The sequence below is a fragment of the Phacochoerus africanus genome, chromosome 10 (assembly GCF_016906955.1).
Source record: "Phacochoerus africanus isolate WHEZ1 chromosome 10, ROS_Pafr_v1, whole genome shotgun sequence".
In the NCBI taxonomy this organism is placed as follows: domain Eukaryota; kingdom Metazoa; phylum Chordata; class Mammalia; order Artiodactyla; family Suidae; genus Phacochoerus; species Phacochoerus africanus.
The window spans coordinates 69,420,405-69,439,908 of record NC_062553.1 but is presented as its reverse complement, the minus strand read 5'-3'; the positions used below and the strand labels follow the sequence as shown (position 1 = coordinate 69,439,908).

General features: G+C 37.1%; 1 protein-coding gene across 3 annotated transcripts in view; it reads right to left on the bottom strand.

Annotated features, from left to right (window-relative positions):
- Positions 1-19,504, bottom strand: part of ALB (albumin) — a 130,735-nt gene that overhangs the window by 82,063 nt on the left and 29,168 nt on the right. For 2 of the 3 annotated variants that reach the window (XM_047798996.1, XM_047798999.1), the window contains exon 2: positions 10,683-10,861. The exons of the other annotated variant lie outside the window; for it this stretch is intronic. The gene's annotated coding sequence lies outside the window, so the exon portion shown is untranslated. The remainder of the gene's footprint in view (positions 1-10,682; positions 10,862-19,504) is intronic. 3 annotated transcript variants of the gene reach the window in all.

Genomic DNA, 19,504 nt, shown 5'->3' with positions numbered 1-19,504 from the left:
TTAGAAATCTATACATAGAACTTCCATATGACCCCGCAATCCCACTCTTGGGCATCTATCCGGACAAAACTCTACTTAAAAGAGACACGTGCACCCTCATGTTCATTGCAGCACTATTCACAATAGCCAAGACATGGAAATAACCCAAATGTCCATCGACAGATGATTGGATTCAGAATATGTGGTATATATACACAATGGAATACTACTCAGCCATCAAAAAGAATGACATAATGCCATTTGCAGCAACATGGATGGAACTAGAGAATCTCATCCTGAGTGAAATGAGCCAGAAAGACAAAGACAAATACCATATGATATCACTTATAACTGGAATCTAATATCCAGCACAAATGAATATCTCCTCAGAAAAGAAAATCATGGACTTGGAGAAGAGACTTGTGGCTGCCTGATGGGAGGGGGAGGGAGTGGGAGGGATCAGGAGCTTGGGCTTATCAGACACAACTTATAATAGATTTACAAGGAGATCCTGCTGAATAGCATTGAGAACTTTGTCTAGATCCTCATGTTGCAACAGAAGAAAGGGTGGGGGAAAAAATGTAATTGTAATGTATACATGTAAGGATAACCTGACCCCTTTGCTGTACAGTGGGAAAATAAAAAAAAATTATTTAAAAAAATGATAAACAATTCTCTTTCCCACCACATCCTCCAACTACCCAGTATCTCTCCCAAAAGTATCTTAACATGTGTCATTTATTTGTCATTTAGAAATGCTTCCAAAGACATTTTATTCTTCTATAAATTAATACATATATAACTTCTCTTACCCCTTTTCTGGTAGGTGTAAAAGATTCTCCCTGACAAAAATTTACAGGTATGGGAGTTCCTTGGTGGTCCAGTGTTGCCACTGTAGCAGCTCTGGTCACTGCTGTAATGCAGATTCGATTTCTGGCCCAGGAACTTCCGCAAGCCCTGAGCATGGTCATAAAATTTTTTTTTTTTAATTTGAAAAAACTAAAAATAAAAATTTACAGGTATGTTCCATTAAACCTTCAAGAAGTATATCACTCCTGTCTTATACGAGTTGTTTTTGATAACAGAAAAATGAGGAAGAGTTACACACAGACACCAATGTGGATTGGCTCATTCAATACTGTTCCACCTCCTTAGAGCAGGCAGAAGCCATACAAAACACAGTATTTCCCAGAATCTCTCTTGCTCAGATTCCAGATGTGATTTGGGCTCTCTGCTAATATGAAACTAATTTGGAAGTGAATTAAATGGGGAAGAAGGCAGGGGGCAAGGCACCGTGCTGTGGTGGGTTGTGACAAATGGTGTGGTTCCCCAGCCAGTAAAAAGCAGCAGCGGTGTCCTGACTGCAGATGACTTCCAAATTAGTAGAGGTGGTGTAATTCTGGAGCTGGCAATAGAGAAGCTTCTGTATACAGGTTGGCAGGAGGTAACTTGCTGATTCAATGGATTCCTGATCATGACAGAAATGGAAGCTTCTTAATTTTTCAAAAAAAATTTATTACTAATTTAGTCTCCTACATCATTCTTTTACAAAATGCAATAAAGTTCATTAAGTGTGTTATGTGTTATTTTATACATATATATATATATATTTTTTTTTTTTTTGCTTTTTTTAGGGCTGCACTTGCGGCTTATGGAAGTTCCCAGGCTAGGGGTGTGGAATCAGAGCTGTACCTGCCAGCCTACGCCACAGCCACAGCAACACCAGACCTGAGCCACCTCTGTGACCTATACCACACTTCATGGCAGCACCAGATCTCTAATCCACTGAGCGAGGCCATGGATCAAACCCGAGTCCTCAGGCATACTGGTCAGGTACATTACCCCTGAGCTGCAATGGGAACTCCTGACTTATGTTATATTAGTTTCAGGGGTACAGATAGTGGTTTGATATTTTTATAGATTATACTTCATTTAAAGTTATAAAGTATTGGTTGTATTCCCTGTGTTATACATTACATCTTTGTATTTTATTTAATTCATACCTTGTAGTTTGTACCACTTAATCTCCTTTCCTTATCTTGCCCCTCCTCCAACCCCTCTACCCACTTATACTAGCTTGTTCTCTGTATCTATGAGTCTGTTTCTGTTTTGTTATATTCATTTGTTTGTTGTAATTTTTTTAGATTTTACATATAAGTAAAACATGCAGGAATTCCCGTTGTGGCGCAGCGGAAATGAATCCGACCAGGAACCATGATGTTGCGGGTTCGATCCCTGGCCTTGCTCAGTGGGTTAAGGATCTGGCGTTGCCCTGAGCTGTGGTGTAGGTCACAGATGCGGCTCCAATTTGACATGGCTGTGGCTCTGGCATAGGCTGGCAGCAACAGCTCCAATTAGACCCCTAGCCTGGGAACCTCCATATGCCATAGATGCAGCCCTGAAAAGACAAAAGACAAAAGACAAAAAAAAAATGCAGTATTTGTCTTTGTCTGACTTACTTCACTAAGCACAATACTTTCCATGTCCAACCTTGTTGCTGCTAAGGGCACAATTTCATTCTTTTTTATGCCTGAATGCATGTATATACCATAGCTTCCTTATCCATTCATCTCTTGTTGGATACTGAGGTCACTTCCATAACTTGTCTGTTGTAAATGATGCTCCTATAAACATATATTTTCTAATTAGTATTTTCATTTTCTTGGGATGTGTACCCAGGAGTGGAATTGTTGGATCATATGGTAGTTCTTTTTTCAGTTTTCCAAGGAACCTCCATGCTGTTTTCCACGATGGCTCATAACAATTTACAGTCCCACCAAGAGGGTAATAGGGCTCCCTTTTCTCCACATTCTGGACAACATTTATTATCTTTTTCATGATAGACATTCTGATAGGTGTGACATGATATTTCATTGTGGTTTTGATTTGCATTTCTCTGATGATTGGCAATGTTGAGCATTTTTCATGTGCATATTGGCCGTCTGAAGAATTCTTTGGGAAAATGTCTAATTAGATCCTCTGAACATTTTTTATTTGGATTACTTGTTTATTTGATATTGAGTTGTATGGACTCTTTACGTATTTTGTTTATTAACCCCTTATCAGATATACCATTTGCAAATATTTTCTCCCACTCAGTAAGTTGTCTTTTTGGTTTTTGTGAGGGCTTCTTTGTTTGTTTTTGTTTTTTTGCTTTTAAGGACCACACCTGCAGCATATGGAAGTTCCCAAGCTAGGGGTCAAACTGGAGCTGCAGCTGCTGGCCACAGCTACAGCCATAACAACTTAGGATATGAGTACATCTGTGGCCTACACCACAGCTTATGGCAAGGCCAGATCCTTAACTCACTGAGTAAAGCCAGGGATCGAACCTGTATCCTTATGGATACTAGTCAGATTTGTTTCTGCTGAGCCATGATAGGAACTCCCCGTCTTTTTTTTGTTTTGTTGCAGGTTTCCGTCTCTATGCAAAAAGCTTTTAAATTAATTATGTCCCTTTTCTTTATTTTTGCTTTCGATTTCTTTGCCTTAGGAGATTTAAAAATATATTGCTAAGATTTATGCCAAAGGGTATACACCTATGCTTTCTTCTAGAAGTTTTACGGTTTCTGGTCTTACATTTAGATCTTTAATCTATTTTGAGTTTATTTTTGGACACAATATGAGAAAATATTCTAATTTCATTTTTCTACATGTAGCTGTCCAGTCTTCCTAGCACCATGTATTGAAAAGGGTGTCTTTTCCCTTTTTTATATTTTGCCTCTTTTGTCATAGATTAATTGAGCATAGGTCCATGGGTTTAATTTTTGGGTCTCTATTCTGTTTTTGTGCTATACTATGCTGTTTGATTACTTTAGCTATGTAGTAGAGACTGAAGTCAAGGAGCATGATACCTTCAACTCTGTTCTTTCTCAAGATTGCTTGGGTTATTTGGGGTCTTTTGTGGTCCCCCACAAATTTTAGGATTATTTGGTTTTTTTTTCTGTGAAAAATATCTTTGGTATTTAATAAAGATTTCATTAAATCTGTACATTATTCTGGGTAATATGGAGATTTTAACAATATTATTTCAATCCAAGAGCATGGAGAGTCTTTCAATTTCTTTGAATCATCTTCAATTTCCTTCAATAATGTTTTATAATTTAGGTCTTTCACTTCCTTGGTTAAGTTTATTCATAGCTATTTTACCTTTTTTTTTCTTTTTTCTTTTTACAGCCATACCTGCAGCATATGGAAGTTCCTGGGCAAATTTAGAAACAACACCACCAGCCCACTCCTGGAGGTCATCTACACTAGTCAGCATTTTTAGTTGGAAACAAAAAAATAACCAAGTTTAACTTATTTAAACAAAATAAGAAATTATTAAAAGGATTTTTGTTAGCTCATAGAATCAATAGGAAGCCTAGACAATTAGACAGGACTTTTCACCAAAAACAGTGCCAAAAATCACACTATTGGGAGTTCCCGTCATGGCGCAGTGGTTAACGAATCCGACTAGGAACCATGAGGTTGCGGGTTCGGTCCCTGCCCTTGCTCAGTGGGTTAACGATCCGGCGTTGCTGTGAGCTGTGGTGTAGGTTGCAGACGAGGCTCGGATCCTGCGTTGGTGTGGCTCTGGCGTAGGCCAGCAGCTACAGCTCCAATTCGACCTCTAGCCTGGGAACCTCCCTATGCTTCGGGAGCGGCCCAAAGAAAATAGCAAAAAGACAAAAAAAAAAAATCACACTATTGAAATGGTTTAATAAGAACACAGTGATTTCACCAAACAACAGTTGTTGGAGCCTGCACTGCAAATAGAGTTGTCTTTGTATTCCAACTGCCGGCCAAAAGTATGGATGGCACTACTGCTATAAAATTTAATCTTGTGCAATGACCTGTATGCACAATTATCCAGAGTTCCTCTCATCTGATGCATTAACTCCCAATTCCAAATACAAAGCTAAGATCACGTATCCACACCCTAGGTGCAAAGGAAGCTGAGATAGCAAATGTTTGACATTTTCAGTGTTTACAAAGGACAATAGGCTCTGCATCCTACCATATTTATAAATAGGAAGTTCCCAAAGAACAGAAAGGCAAATTAATAGATGAGCAGCAAAAATAGTAACAAGCATCAACTATGATTGAAATTATACATACAATATGTACTCTATGATCCACAAAATGTGCCTCCAGAATTTCTAAAGAAATTCTCACATACATACAATAGGAACAAGGATGTTTTCTGAAGCATTGCATGTAATAACAAAACTGTGCGAGCGGCAGGTGGAATGCAAACACCACTAGTAGAGAATTAGATAAATAGGTTGTGATATGTTAAAATTATGTCATTTTTTAAAAACTCTGGTATTGAAAAACTGCTATGTCAGGTATAATACTAGGCACTGTGGACAGATGCTGAGTGGTATGTGGACCATACATATTTATATCTGTGTTGATACAAATATAAATTTTGAAAAGACCACTTTTGAGATGTTCCAAATGGAGTAGAAGGATAGACCCATGAGTATATCACTAAGACATATGTAATATATCAAAGGCTCAAATGGATCATGTATATCATGATGTGATGGCACAGTTAGAAGAATGAAACTGTCTGCATTAGTAGGAAAGACATCATAAAGGAGGAAGATACATAGGTAAGTTAGGCCTTAAAATATATACGTCCAGGAGTTCCCATCGTGGCTCTGTAGTAACGAACCTGACCAGTACCCATGAGGACATGGGTTCGATCCCTGGCCTTGCTCAGTGGGTTAAGGATGCAGCATTGCTGTGAGCTGCGGAGTAGGTTGCAGACATGGCTCAGATCTGGTGTTGCTGTGGCTGTGGTGTAGGCTGGTAGCTACAGCTATGATTTGACCCCTAGCCCGGGAACCTCCATATGCCATGGATATGGCCCTAAAAAGACAAAAATAAATAAATAAATAAATATAAAATAAAACATGTATGTCCAAGAGCATATGATATAAAGGCAGAGAGGTGCATTCCGGATACTACAATTTTTATTTGTAAAGTCATAAAGGCTTTTATTTATGAAAAGTGTTTTTAAATTATTTGCATTGGAGTTCCCATTGTGGCACAGTGGTTAATGAATCCGACTAGGAACCATGAGGTTACGGGTTCGATCCCTGGCCTTGCTCAGTGGGTTAAGGATCCGGCGTTTCCGTGAGCTGTGGTGTAAGTCGCAGATGTGGCTTGGATCCTGCGTTGCTGTGGCTCTGACATAGGCCACTGACTACAGCACTGGTTAGACCCCTTGCCTGGGAACCTCTATATGCTGCCGGAGCAGCCCTAGAAAAGGCAAAAAGACTAAATAAATAAATAAATAAATAAATAAATAAATAAATAAATAATTTGCATTGTTCATAAAATCTAAATAGACATTTCTTCAAAGAAGACCTACAAATGGTCAACAGGTACGTGAAAAGATGCTCCATAACACTAATTATTAGAGAAATATAAGTCAAAACTACAGCCAGAAATCACCCCACACCAGTTGGAATGACCATCATCAAGAAGTCTACAAATAATAAATGCTGGAGATGGTGAAGAGAAAAGAGCACCCTCCTACACTGCTGGTAGGAATGTAAATTGGCACAGTCACTATGGAAAACAGTATGGAGGTTCCTCAAAAAACTAAAAATAATGTTGCCATATTATCCAGCAATCCCACTCCTGGGCATAAACCCAGAGAAAACCGTAATTCGAAAACACACATGCATTCCAGTGTTCATAGCAGCACTATTTACAACAGCCAAGACATGGAAGGAATCTAAATGTCCACCAACAGAAGAATGAATAAGATGAGTAATATTCCATATACACCATGGAATATTACTCAGCCATAAAAAAGAATGAAATAATGCCATTTGTAGCAACATGGATGGACTTAGAGATTATCATACTAAGTGAAGTGAGTCAGAGAGAAAAAGAGAAATATTATATGATATCACTTACATGTGGAATTTTTAAAAAGATACAAATGAACTGATTTACAAAACAGTCTCACAGACATAAAAACAATCTTATGGTTACCAAAGGAGAAAGGAAGGGGAGGGAATAAATCAGGAATTTGGGAATTAGCAGAGACAAACTACTATGTATAAAATAGATTAAACAACAAGGGCCTACTCTAGAGAACAGGGAAATGTATAAACTATAATGGAATAAACTATAATGGAAAAGAATCTGAAAAAAAGAATAAAACTATGTCTATATCTATATTTATATAACTGAATCACTTTGCTGACATCGGAAACTAACACAACATTGTAAATCAACTGTATTTCAATTAAAAAATAAACAAAAAATTTAATAAAAATAAATGAATTATTCACCATTGTTTATATTAAACAAACAAACAAAGAGCACTTAGTGGCAGCACTGTAGCATTAGAGAAAAATCTCCCAGAAAAGAATTTATGTTTCATAAGAACTCATCCTCAACCTTAAAGTAAAACTAATAGAAAAAGTACATTATACTCGAATTTTATCTGCTTAAATTTTTGCCATTGTTATATTACACCATTCAAAGAGCTTCCTATAAATAAAGCAATTATGATTTGGCCAACCAAAGATAAACAATTCATTCATAGAAAATCAATCAATAATAAAACTAATGCCAAAAAATTAAATGTTAGATACAATTCACCAGTGAAGCCATCTGGTCCTGGACTTTTCCTTTTTGGGAGATATTTGGTTACTGATTCACTCTCCTTACTAGTATTTGGTCTGTTCAGATTTTCCTCCTCATGCCTCAGTTCTGGTATGTTGTGTATTTCTAGAAATTTATCCATTTTTGGTTTAATTTTTTTGGCATTAATTTTATTATTGGTGAGGGCTAGGTTAATTAAAAGGGGGGGAATCCTTTCACAATGTATGTGTACATCAAATCATCACGACATACAATTTAGATATCTTACAATTTTATTTCTCAATTATACTTCAATAAAGCTGAATTTTGTAATGATAATAAAGTTACTTTTCCAAAAAAAAAGCAATAAAAACTTTTGAAAATGTTGCCATCTAGTGGTGCCAAACTTAAAAATAATTAATAACTAGTAAATGATTCAACCTGATTTCTGAGAAGTTTCTTTAGTGGTTTTCAAATAAATGTCTCACTTGTGCCTCTGCTTTAAAAAATAGTACTATGGACTTAGGCTATTAGCCTTTAAAATTTGGCTTCATCATTTATTATCTGAATGGCCACAGGCAAGATGCAAGATTTTACTGTGAAATGCACATAGTAATAGTATCAACCTTCCAGAGTTGTTAAGAAAAATTAATGCAAAAATCCACATAACATTGTTTAGCACTGTATTTGGCACATAGTATACAAAAACAATTGTTATATTACTTGATGGGGAATGAGCTGTAAATTATTTGGGTTGTCAGTTTGAATAAGTGCAAGTGATATAGCACTTAAAACTATGGCACCTTCCTGAAGTAGTAGAAATATTGGTATATGGTTGCTATCTAGATGGCAGGTGTTAATGACTGGTATTCTCTAATCTTAAAAGGTCCCTGAATTGAACTATACTTGTGATTTATTGTCAAAATAGTTATAAAGTATAATTTATCCCTGATTTGTTCTGTTGGCTATTAATTTTTTTTAAATGTATATCTTTCTATGAGAGCATAAATGGAAGTGGAAGAAAGGCAGCTTCACCTGTTGGTTAGAAAAACCAAGGTTCATATGAGCTCTAATTTTCTCTAAAACTGTCTGTTATGAAGGCAAGGCAGATGGAACTGGTCCTCTCTTTATGATAGTCTTTGGGCTATAGGATTGCAATGACTTATTTTATTCTTCAAGACAGACCTCGTAGCTTACTTTATTTTGATTTCACCTACTCAGTGATACATAACTAGTGTGATTTTTAAAATACATTTGACTAAAATGTCTCCTGAGATATCCAAGGATCTGATGATACAGTGTTAGCTGACACCAGTACTGGAGTTCCTGTTTTGGTTCAGGGTTAACGAACCCAACTAGAATCCAGGAGGATGAGGGTCGCATCCCTGGCCTCACTCAATGTGTTAAGGATCTAGCATGCATTGCCATGAGCTATGGTGTAGGTCACAGACACAGCTGGGTTCTGGTGTTGCTATGGCTGTGGTATAGGCCGGCAGCTACAGTTCCTATTCGACCCTTAGTATGGGAACCTCCATGTGCCACTGGTGCAGCCCTAAAAAAAAAAGATGACACCAATATTGAGAATTTATAGGTATGTAAATGTAACCGGCAATATCTGTGATACTAGTTAGTGGCCTAGAGTAAATCTGAGAGGAAAAAATCATGCCACATGCCTCTGTCATTAACACTTCTTATCCAATATTTTTATCAAAAACGATGAATAAAGCATGCTTTGTTTAACTTGCAGAAAATTCTTGGTGGATAGATGTGGTAGGCAGCCTCGAAGATGGCCCAGTGGTTTCTGCCTCCTGATATTCACACCTTTGTGTGATCCCCTCCCCTTCTGTGAGAGAGCAGGTCCTAATGACTCACTTCTAATGAATAAATACAGCAAAAGTGATGGGTTACAGAGAGACTATGGCCTCTATTTTGCATACTTTTTCTTGTTCTCTCTTGCTAACTGACTGTGATGGAATCCAGCTGCTCTGTGGAAAGGGAAGCCTCCCTGACAAGGAACTGCAGGAGACATCTGACCAACAGCCCTTGAGGAAGTGAATTCCGCCAGCAACTACAGGAGTGAATCTCTCTTCATGGAAGTTTCAGATAACACTGCATCCCCAGACACCACCTTCATCATAGCCTGGTAAGAGACTACCGGGCAGAGGCACCCAAATAAGCCAATGCCCTGGATTCTTGACTGACAGAAACTCAAAGATAGTATTGGTTGATGTTTTAAGCAACTACATTTTGGGAATGATATGTTATTTAGCAATAGATAACCAATTCAGCTGATCAGGGGTCAGATAACCAATTCAGTTGATCAAACTACAGCCTGTGAGCCAAATCTGGTCTGACGCCTACCACTGTATGGTCCTTGAGCTAAGAATAGTCTTTACATTTTGTATGTTTGTTTTTTAATGAAAGAAAAAGAATATGTAGCAAAGATCTGTGGCCTGCAAAGCCTAAAATATTCACTAGTTTTTTACAGAAAAACCTTGCCAACAGTAAATAATATAATCCATAACAGAATCAACATTCAAAATAATTGTCACTAAAATAAAGAAATAAAGTAAATAAGACAAAATTTGGCAGTCATTAATAAATGTTCTGTCTTTAATTTCAAAAACTCAGTCTCAGAAATATAGGATAGTGATCATGTGAATAGAATTAGAATATTTTAGTGGATCCCAGTCTCACAAAAAACTAAAATATAGTGCAGATGCTTTAAGTTACTATAATCCAAAATCACATTATATTTAGATAAGTATAAATCTAGTTCACAGAGAAATATAACCTCAAGACTACTCAACGTTAGTCTGACCACATGTGGTATATTTTAACATGGATCATCTGTATGGAAAAGGCAGTTGTATTTATCTTATTAGATAGGGCTCTTAAATTTACTTTCTTAACTAATTACGAGACACTATTTTTAAAAAATCAACTCAATAGGTGGAACCACCTGTATCCAAAGTTAAGCATTTTATCTGTATTCATCTCTCTCCATATTTTTTACTTGTTTCTTCCTTTGATGCCTATTTCTATTTTATAATATGTTTATATTTTTCATGGCTGTAGTTCCCTTCCCCTTCACACCAGGAAAGACGTACCTGTGTTTGACTCTGGATGTGGGGTTTGGCTGGTGTATATGACAGTATTTGTCCTATATGTCTTCTATGACCTCTTGAAATTGGTCTATCTTGGTCTATGTTTCCATTTGCTGTATACATCTGTGCCCACAGATATATCCCAAGCTTTGAGGTAAGAGTCATTGCAGAATAAAATGCATCTAGAAACAAACAAAAACCAGGTCATTTTAAACTAACTCTAAAATCACATCTATACATGTCGTGAATGAGAAACGAAGAGATTAACCAAGTATGTTTCAAATTACTTGAATTCAAAGAGTTTTGAAGACTGACTGGTGATATGATGTACCCAGGGACATAATGAGCACCACTCCCTTTTCACAGTATAATTTACTCTCTCCTGGCTTTTCTACTACTATATATATATTTTGTTGTTGTTGTTGTTGTCTTTTGAGGGCCGCATCAGCAGCATATGGAGATTCCCAGGCTAGGGGTCTAATCAGAGCTGTAGCTGCCGGCCTACACCACAGCCACAGCAACATCAGATCCAAGCCGCATCTGTGAACTACACCACAGCTCACGACAATGCCGGATCCTTAACCCGCTGAGCGAGGCCAGCGATCGAACCCACAACCTCATGATTCCTAATCGGATTCGTTTCCACTGAGCCACAGTGGGAACTCCTTTACTAGCATAATTTATTATAATTTTATAGTCCACAATTCCTTGTTGTATACTGCTATTCCTAAGAAATTGTTCTGAACATGACAAGCAATCTGACTCAGACCCAGTGGCTTCTTCAGCTTTCACACCAGCCAGTGGTGGGACAATCAGTGAGGACTCGGGGTAAAAAGAGCCTTTAGTGATGAACCCTGAGACGCAGAACTGTGGAGGCTCTAACAGAGTATTTCTCCCTCAGAATGAGTGAAAAGTGACTTCTATTTTCACATTCTAGAGGGAGGTGGAGATTTTTACTAAGCAACTCAGCGATGAAAAGACAAATTAAAAGAAAGAAAACACAGAGGAAAGGAGAGAGGTGGAATGATAACAACTCTGCTTATACTGAATCACTATTTTAATGAAATTACTTAAATACTTATGGTTAAAATTCAAATCTCAAAGCTATATTTGGGTAATGCTTATATTTGTCTCTGTTTTGTTCTACAAGTCCATTACAGGTAGCCTTCCACAGTAAACTTCACTTAATATTTAAGTCAGAGATCATGATACTCAATAAAAGCCCTTACCTGCTAAGGGTGTAGACAGAAAACATTATGTTAATCTTCTTAAAAAACGAGTGTCTCCATAAAGAATTAGTTTCTTATAAATTTTAATTTGATTATGAGAAACTAGGAGATGCAAAAAAAGTTTTAATAACTCCGGAAAAAAGAGAGAACCAAGAATGAAGTAAACCAGCAAATTAACTTGCTTGTTAAAAAAGAAATTACAACCAGACTTTCTGGTGCATTTATTAGAAGTAATTTATCAGAGATTATACAAAATCTTTAATATGGTTTGGAATCTTTAATATGGTTTGGCAAAGCATCCTTTCACTTGGTGGAGAATTGGAAAGCAAAAACGTCCAGAAAATACTCTTTTTAGTATGAAGTATATAGTTATGTGGCTATTGCACCTTTATTTTGAATTTTAGCTTTCTTTGTTACCATATATTGCCTTTAATAGTTTTTTTGGGTCAATCAGAAATGAAAATGCCTCTAAAATTAGTATTGCTTGGAGCTCCTGTTGTGTCTCAGAGGTAACGGACCCTACTAGTATCCGTGAGGATGCAGGTTTGATCCCTGGCCTTGCTCAGTGGCTTAACTATCTGGCACTGCTGTGAGCTGTGGTGTAGGTTGCAGACGTGGCTGGGATCCCACATTGCTGTGGCTGTGGCATAGGCTGGTAGCTGCAGCTCTGATTCAACCCCTAGCTTGGGAACCTCCATATGCCACACCTGTAGCCCTGAAAAGCAAATAAATAAATAAATAAATAAAGTATTGCTTAATATATATTTTAGCACTTATTATTAAATATTATTATTTATATTACTAAATATCATCAGTAGTATAACGTTTTATATTCATATAATGCAGACCTTTATTTTTCTCTTGATTTTTATGAAGTAAACAGATAAAATGGCAGTAAGAAAAAATATATATTATTGGCATGTCCCTCTAACACAATCACTGTTTCTTTTCCCTCATTCCCTTTTTATTGTGCTCATATTCATGTATATTTTAAATTGTTGTTTTTGTGATACAGAAAATGCTACACTTATTTTTTCTCTTAAAACTATAGCAAAAGTATTTTTATGCTTGCTCCATAGATTCATAACAATAATTTAATGTGTTGATGCTCAAAGAATTTGTAAAATGAAATACAGAGTCACCTATGGAGGACCAGATGATTAGTCATGTCCACAAAGTGCCACCTACCTTGGTAAATTTTTCATTGTCTCCTCATTTACAGACTAGGACAACCAATTTTTTCCCTGTCCCAGAACTGATTGAATACAGGGTCTCATTCATTCTAATAAACCTCAGACCAAAATATGATAAAACTAGAATAGCAATTTATTAATTTACAATGGGAAGTAAAGAAACCAAGATATAAGCCTATCTTCCTGGGTTTGCTTTGATCTGGCTACCACAACTCTATGAGATGTCTAGCGATAGGGAGGTTTCCTGATTTAAATGAACTATTAACAAAAAAGAATGCCTAAGTAATTTGAAAGCCTGGCCTCATATTTCCTTTAAGTACTTCTAAGCAAGATAATAATGTCCTAACCAGTGCTGAATGGACACACACTTGTTTTGTCTTCAGGATCTCTTCTTTTGTTGTTGTTTCCATTGCTGAACAATCCTATTCTCAGCACAGTCTTTCATTAAATAATGTGCCAATAAGTTCATTCTGGTTACAGTTATATACTTTGGACTACCTGAAAGCCATTGTCCTTCTGCCCTGATCCACTATGCTTTGATTTTACTGACTCTCTTTTGGAAAAAAAATTTTTTTTCTTAACTCTTAGTTATTGAGAAATACTTATCGTCTCCATATACCCCAAATATCCATTACAAATGGCAACATAGTATTCTATTCAGTTCTTGCACCATAATTTATTAAAATAATTCTCTATTAGTCATCATTTGTATTTTTCCCTTTCCCACCCTATGAAATTATAATGCACCTCATTTTTAATTCTTTGGAAATTTTCACAAGAGTAAATCCCATAGGGCATGAGTATTGGAGAATCAAAGAAAGAAAATATTGGAGTTCCCATTGTGGCTCAGCAGAAATGAATCCAACTAGTATCCATGAGGATAAATATTTGATCCCTCAGTGGGTCTGGGATCCGGCATTGCCGTGAGCTATGGTGTAAGTTGCAGAGGTGGCTCGGATCCTGTGTTGTCATGGATGTGGCTGTGGCTGTGGCTGGCAGCTGTAACTCCAGTTCAAACCCCTAGCCTGGAAACTTCCATAAGCCCTGAGTATGGCCCTAAAAAGCAAAAAAAAAGGCAAAAAAAGGAAAGATATTGAAACCTTTTTATTGTTATGCCCTAATAAATTCACAAAATGGTTAAAACAATTTATACTGACATGAGCAAAATATAATAATTTCAAAACAATCTCACCATTAGTCATTTCATTTTCTCTGAAATTTTTAGTATGTTTATAGGAATAAAATTATATGTTGCTATTTCAAATTGCATTTTAATTACTACTCAAACTAGTCATTTCCCATGTCTCATTATTAATTTTTTTGTTAACTGAATCAAATTACATTCTTTATTTTTTTTGGGGGGGGGAATTTGGTATTTAGCTTATCACTTTGAACAGTTTATATGACATAGACATTGTTTCTCAATATAGAGGCTAATATTTTCCCAACTATTGTTTTAATTTAAAGTGTGCAGAGCAATTCCTGTTTTGGTTCAGTGGGTTAAGAACCCAACATAGTGTCTGTGAGGATGTGGGTTCAATCCCTGGCCTCACTCAGTGGGTTAAGGATCTGGCATTGCCATGTGCTGTGGTGTAGGTTGCAGATAAGGACTTGGATCAAGGGTTGCTGTGGCTGTGGAATAGGCCAGCATCTGCAGCTCCAATTCAGTCTCTAGCCCCAGGAATTTCCACATGCCATGGATATGGCTGTGAAAAAAAAAGAAAAGAAAAAGTAAAATGTGCAAATATGCTCTTCTCTGTTTTATAAGCCTCTTCAAATTGTGTTTAGGTAATTTAATGTATTTTTGTTTTTTTGGCCACATCTGCAGTATGCGCAAGTTCCTGGACCAGGGATCAAACTTGTGCCACAGTAGTGACCCATGGCTTGGGTCACTAGTGATAATGCTGGATCCTTAACCTGCTGAGCCAACAGGGAATGCCTGTATTTTGATATTTACATTTTTGATAAAATTGTCCTCATTCACTTCCCCGTTGTTTCAAAATACCTCATTTGTCCTATGTTAAAACAAACAATTACATGTAGCTAGTTTTCCTTTCCAGTATTTCTTACCAGATTTATGAAATTATCCTTAATAATGAATATTTGCAGCCTCACATTTCACCATACACTACATAGAGCTGCCCCTGAAAGAAACAGCTCAATTGCAAATCAATGCCTAAAATCAAAATTTCTTCCTTTGTGAATTCAGATTGAGGCCCATATTCAAAACTCCTGTCTTTCTTCTTTAATCATTATGTTTTAATACTTATGACTTGTCTGTCACAATTGAAGTAGCACAGGCCTCAATTTCAGTTGTTCTAGAGAATTATTGCCTATCTTTTTGAATTTCTTTCCACAAGACCCCTAAAGTGATTTATTTAGAATGATTCTTCCCGGGCTTCTTTTTCTGAGTACATATCATATCATGATATATTTATTATATCATGTTATATTATATATTACATTGCATTTCCAGTCACTTAAATGCTTTCGCATTTTGATTTGTATCTTAGTAGTCTGAGGGTGTTCTAAAACCAAGAGTTACAAATGTGTTAAAGACAATATTTTTTAAAGTATGATAAATTTTCTGTTACATCAGCTATCAAACTCTACTGATAGAAAAATAGAAGGAAGAAGGGAAGAGAGAGCAAGAGGGAATGAGAACAGAACTTATAGTTATAGTCATGTAACATTTTATAGCTTATGTATAAATGGAAACATTTCTTCTATTATTTGTAAATGACTGCAGTTTTCACTTCCAAGATGAAAGGCTCTCTATTGATGATAAATACTATGCTAGGTTCTGATCACACATAGACAGTCTGTGATGTAAAGTATGACTGTGTGTATCTTCCAACCTTTGTATTCACAAATTCTAAAAACAGGAATGTATAGACTTAGATATATACTGCCCAGGGCAACAAAGAGAGCCTTTCAGCTATGCAAAGACAAGTCCTTTCCTGTTAGTTTAGTCTTGTCCCTTTCATGAAAACTCTCACATGTATCTCTCGATGGTCACAATGTACACGAGGAACACAGAACATGTATGGGGAAACAAAAAGGAAACAAACAAAAAAAACCCCCGCAGAAAACCCTAGATTAATGGCTTTGAAATAATTAAGGCATTTAGGAGTGAGAACAGCTAGAATTATATGAGGGAAATCTTGTTATAATTCCTTAGTCTGTAATATGAGTAAAAATGAGGGGTGGGGTTCAGGAACAGGGTGGAGAAAGAAGTGGAATGTTATGATGCTTACACTATTCCTAGGTAAGCCACATGACTACGTTTAAACGATCCCTGGTAGTCACCCGATGCAGTCAAATCACTTTGGAGGATAAAGATTTTTAAGTCTTTACCACCCTCAACAAAAATACTTGAGGGAGAATATCAACTTAGAGATTAACAGCAAAGTTTTCCAGTTAAGACACTTGGCCCAATAGATGGCTTTGTGACAGAAAGTATTATTTGCCTTGTGAACATGGAACCAATAGAAATTACTGAAAGTTGCAGATTGTCACAGTTGATTGTAATGATTTAGTTTTAACATGAACCCTAAAATCCTAATTTTAAAAAAGTTTTTTTTAAAAAGGAATCTGTCTATATCTATCTATCTATCTATCTATCTATCTGAAACGAGCTTTGGTAAAGACATACAACATAAATTCTCAAAAACATGGAGTTTCCTGGTGGTCTAGTAGATCATGTATTGTCACAGCTGTGGCTCAGGTCATTGCTATGATGTCAGTTTAAGCACCAGCCCAGGAACTTCTGCAAGCTGCAGGCATGCCTCCCCCCAAAAATTAAAATATATATTTTTAAATTTTCTCCTAAACATCCTATAGAAAGTAATTTTTAAAAAACTATTCATGTTTTTTGGCATTCCTGTCATGGCTCAGCAGTTAATGAACCTGACTAGCATCCATGAGGATGCAGGTTTGATCCCTGGACTTGTTTGGTGGGTTAAGGATCCAGTGTTGCTGTGAGCTGTGGTGTAGGTGGCAGACGTGGTTCCAATCCTACGCTGCTGTGGCTCTGGCATAGGCCAGTGGCTACAGTTCTGATTGGACCCCTAGCCTGGGAACCTCCGTATGCAGCGGGTGTGACCCTAGAAAGAAAAAAAAAAAAAGAAAAACAATATAACAAATGAACCCATCTACAAAACAGAAACAGACTCAGAGCTATAGAGAACAGACTTGTGGTTGCCAAAAAGGAGGGGAAGGGAGTGGGATGGACTGGGAGTTCAGGGTGAGTAGATGCAAACTATTATGTTTAGAATGGATGGATAATAAGGTCTTACTGCACAGCACGGGAACTATGTCAATCTCCTGAGACAGACCATGATGTAAAATAATATAAAAAAGAATGTATATGTATTTATGACCGAGTTACTTGGGCTGAAATTGGTGCAACATTGTAAGTCAACTGTACTTTAATAAAGAAAAACATGGCCTGATATGATTGCCTGGGTTTTGTGCCCCTAGGACCACTATACCATTATCACCCCTGAGGAAATCTCAGTCAACGTGTCTCTGAGACTGTTGGGTTTGAATGTCAATGATGGATTGTGTGTTAATAGTTAATGCTGAAAATTACATTTCCTCAAATTCTTTTCCCTCTATGGTACTAGTTTAGAGTTGACCAAAAGAAGAACTGCATGAGATTTAAAAGGCAAAACCTGAAGCAGAGGCCATTATTCTCAGAAAGTCATTGTGGTCAGATACGGTGACAAACACGTAGTATCAGTATGTCCCATCTTATCCTCCCAGCATCTGGCTTCATCTTCATAACTGCTGGCCCTGCTGGACAATGGTGACCCCAGGATCTCTACCTAGTTGTTGTTGTTGTTGTTGTTTCTGGCCATGCTGGCAGCATGGGAAAGTTCCCAGGTTAAGTATCGAACCCACAGCAGTAACAACACCAGATCCTTAATCTGCTGTGCCACAAGGGAAGTCCCACCACCAGGTACTGACCAGAACCACAGAGATGGTAACTACATGAAGGCAATAGCTTCCCAGATGCAACAGTTTGCACAGACCTCATCTCAAGTTCCCTTTCACTCTTGCACTTTGGCAGCCTCAGGTACTTAGCTTCTTGCTTTTCCCTACAAATTTCAACTTCTCCACCTGACAGATATTTAGAAAGTATTGATTGGTGATGATTTCTCTGAGTCTCTGACTCCTCTATTCCACAATTTCATTTCCACAGCTCCTTTCACACTTACTAAATCCCTTATTCCCATAAATTTTATAGTAGTTCTATTATCCTGAAAGAATCCTGAATGATACCCTTTCAAGCCAAGTGAGTGAGAGGAAAGAGAGGAGATATAAGCAATTACCTTTCAAGAGTGGCAGTTCCCTTTCACCCCAGTCTCAATCATACCCTGTCATGTCTCCTCCTCTCAACATAAACAGAGGCCTCCAGCATCTCCCTGGAGCACCCCTGCCTTGAGGGTACTCAGGTTGAGGTGAATTCTGTCTGTGTATATATTTCTATGGAAAGCTATCTGTGGCAATAATTAATTATACAATATATAAAACTACACATGCTCACTGTAAGCACTATTTTTAAGGTGTGAATATATTTACAGAGAGGGCATAAAACTCCTTTATAACCTGATGTTCTTAACAAAGAACAGCACAAATGAAAACAGCTAAAAACATGTCCGTTGCAGGATGTCACATTCTTCTGGGAAGCAAAATTTTATATCATGTATATACCAGGTACATATAAGACAAGAGGACTCAATCCATTTATTGATGGACAAGATTAATCATGTCTGAGAGTCTCTGCTCGAAGGCTTACATGGCCTTACAACCACAGCTAGAATTGAAAGACTTTATCGGAGGGCAACAAGAGACAGACACTTAGGCCAAACAGCATTCGAGGGAGCTCCAAAATTACTGGAAGCAGCCCTTGAAGATTCAAAGTTTTGTTTCACCAAAGTGACTCTCAGACAAATATTGACCAAGCTGGATACTGAGGTCCAATCAAGACCTCAAACACGATCCATAATGATATGCAGTGATCATTTTCTGACAAAATGTTCTGACACACTGCTTACAAGATTTCATCTCAAATCAAACCAGGTAAAGTTAGTCGGACAGTGAAAGACAAATATTATATGATATCACCTATATGTGGAATCTAAAAAAAAAAAGATACTAATGAATTTATTTGCAGAAGAGAAACAGACTCACAGACTTTGAAAAATTTATGGTTACCAAAGGGGACAGGCGCAGGGTGGAAGGGATGGACTGGGGGTTTGGGAATGACATATGCCCACTGAGGTATATGGAATGATTGGCTAATAGGGATCTGCTGTATAGCAGAGAACTCTACCCAGTATTCTGTGATAATCCATGTGGGAAAAGAATCTGAGACAGAATGGATATGTGTATAAAC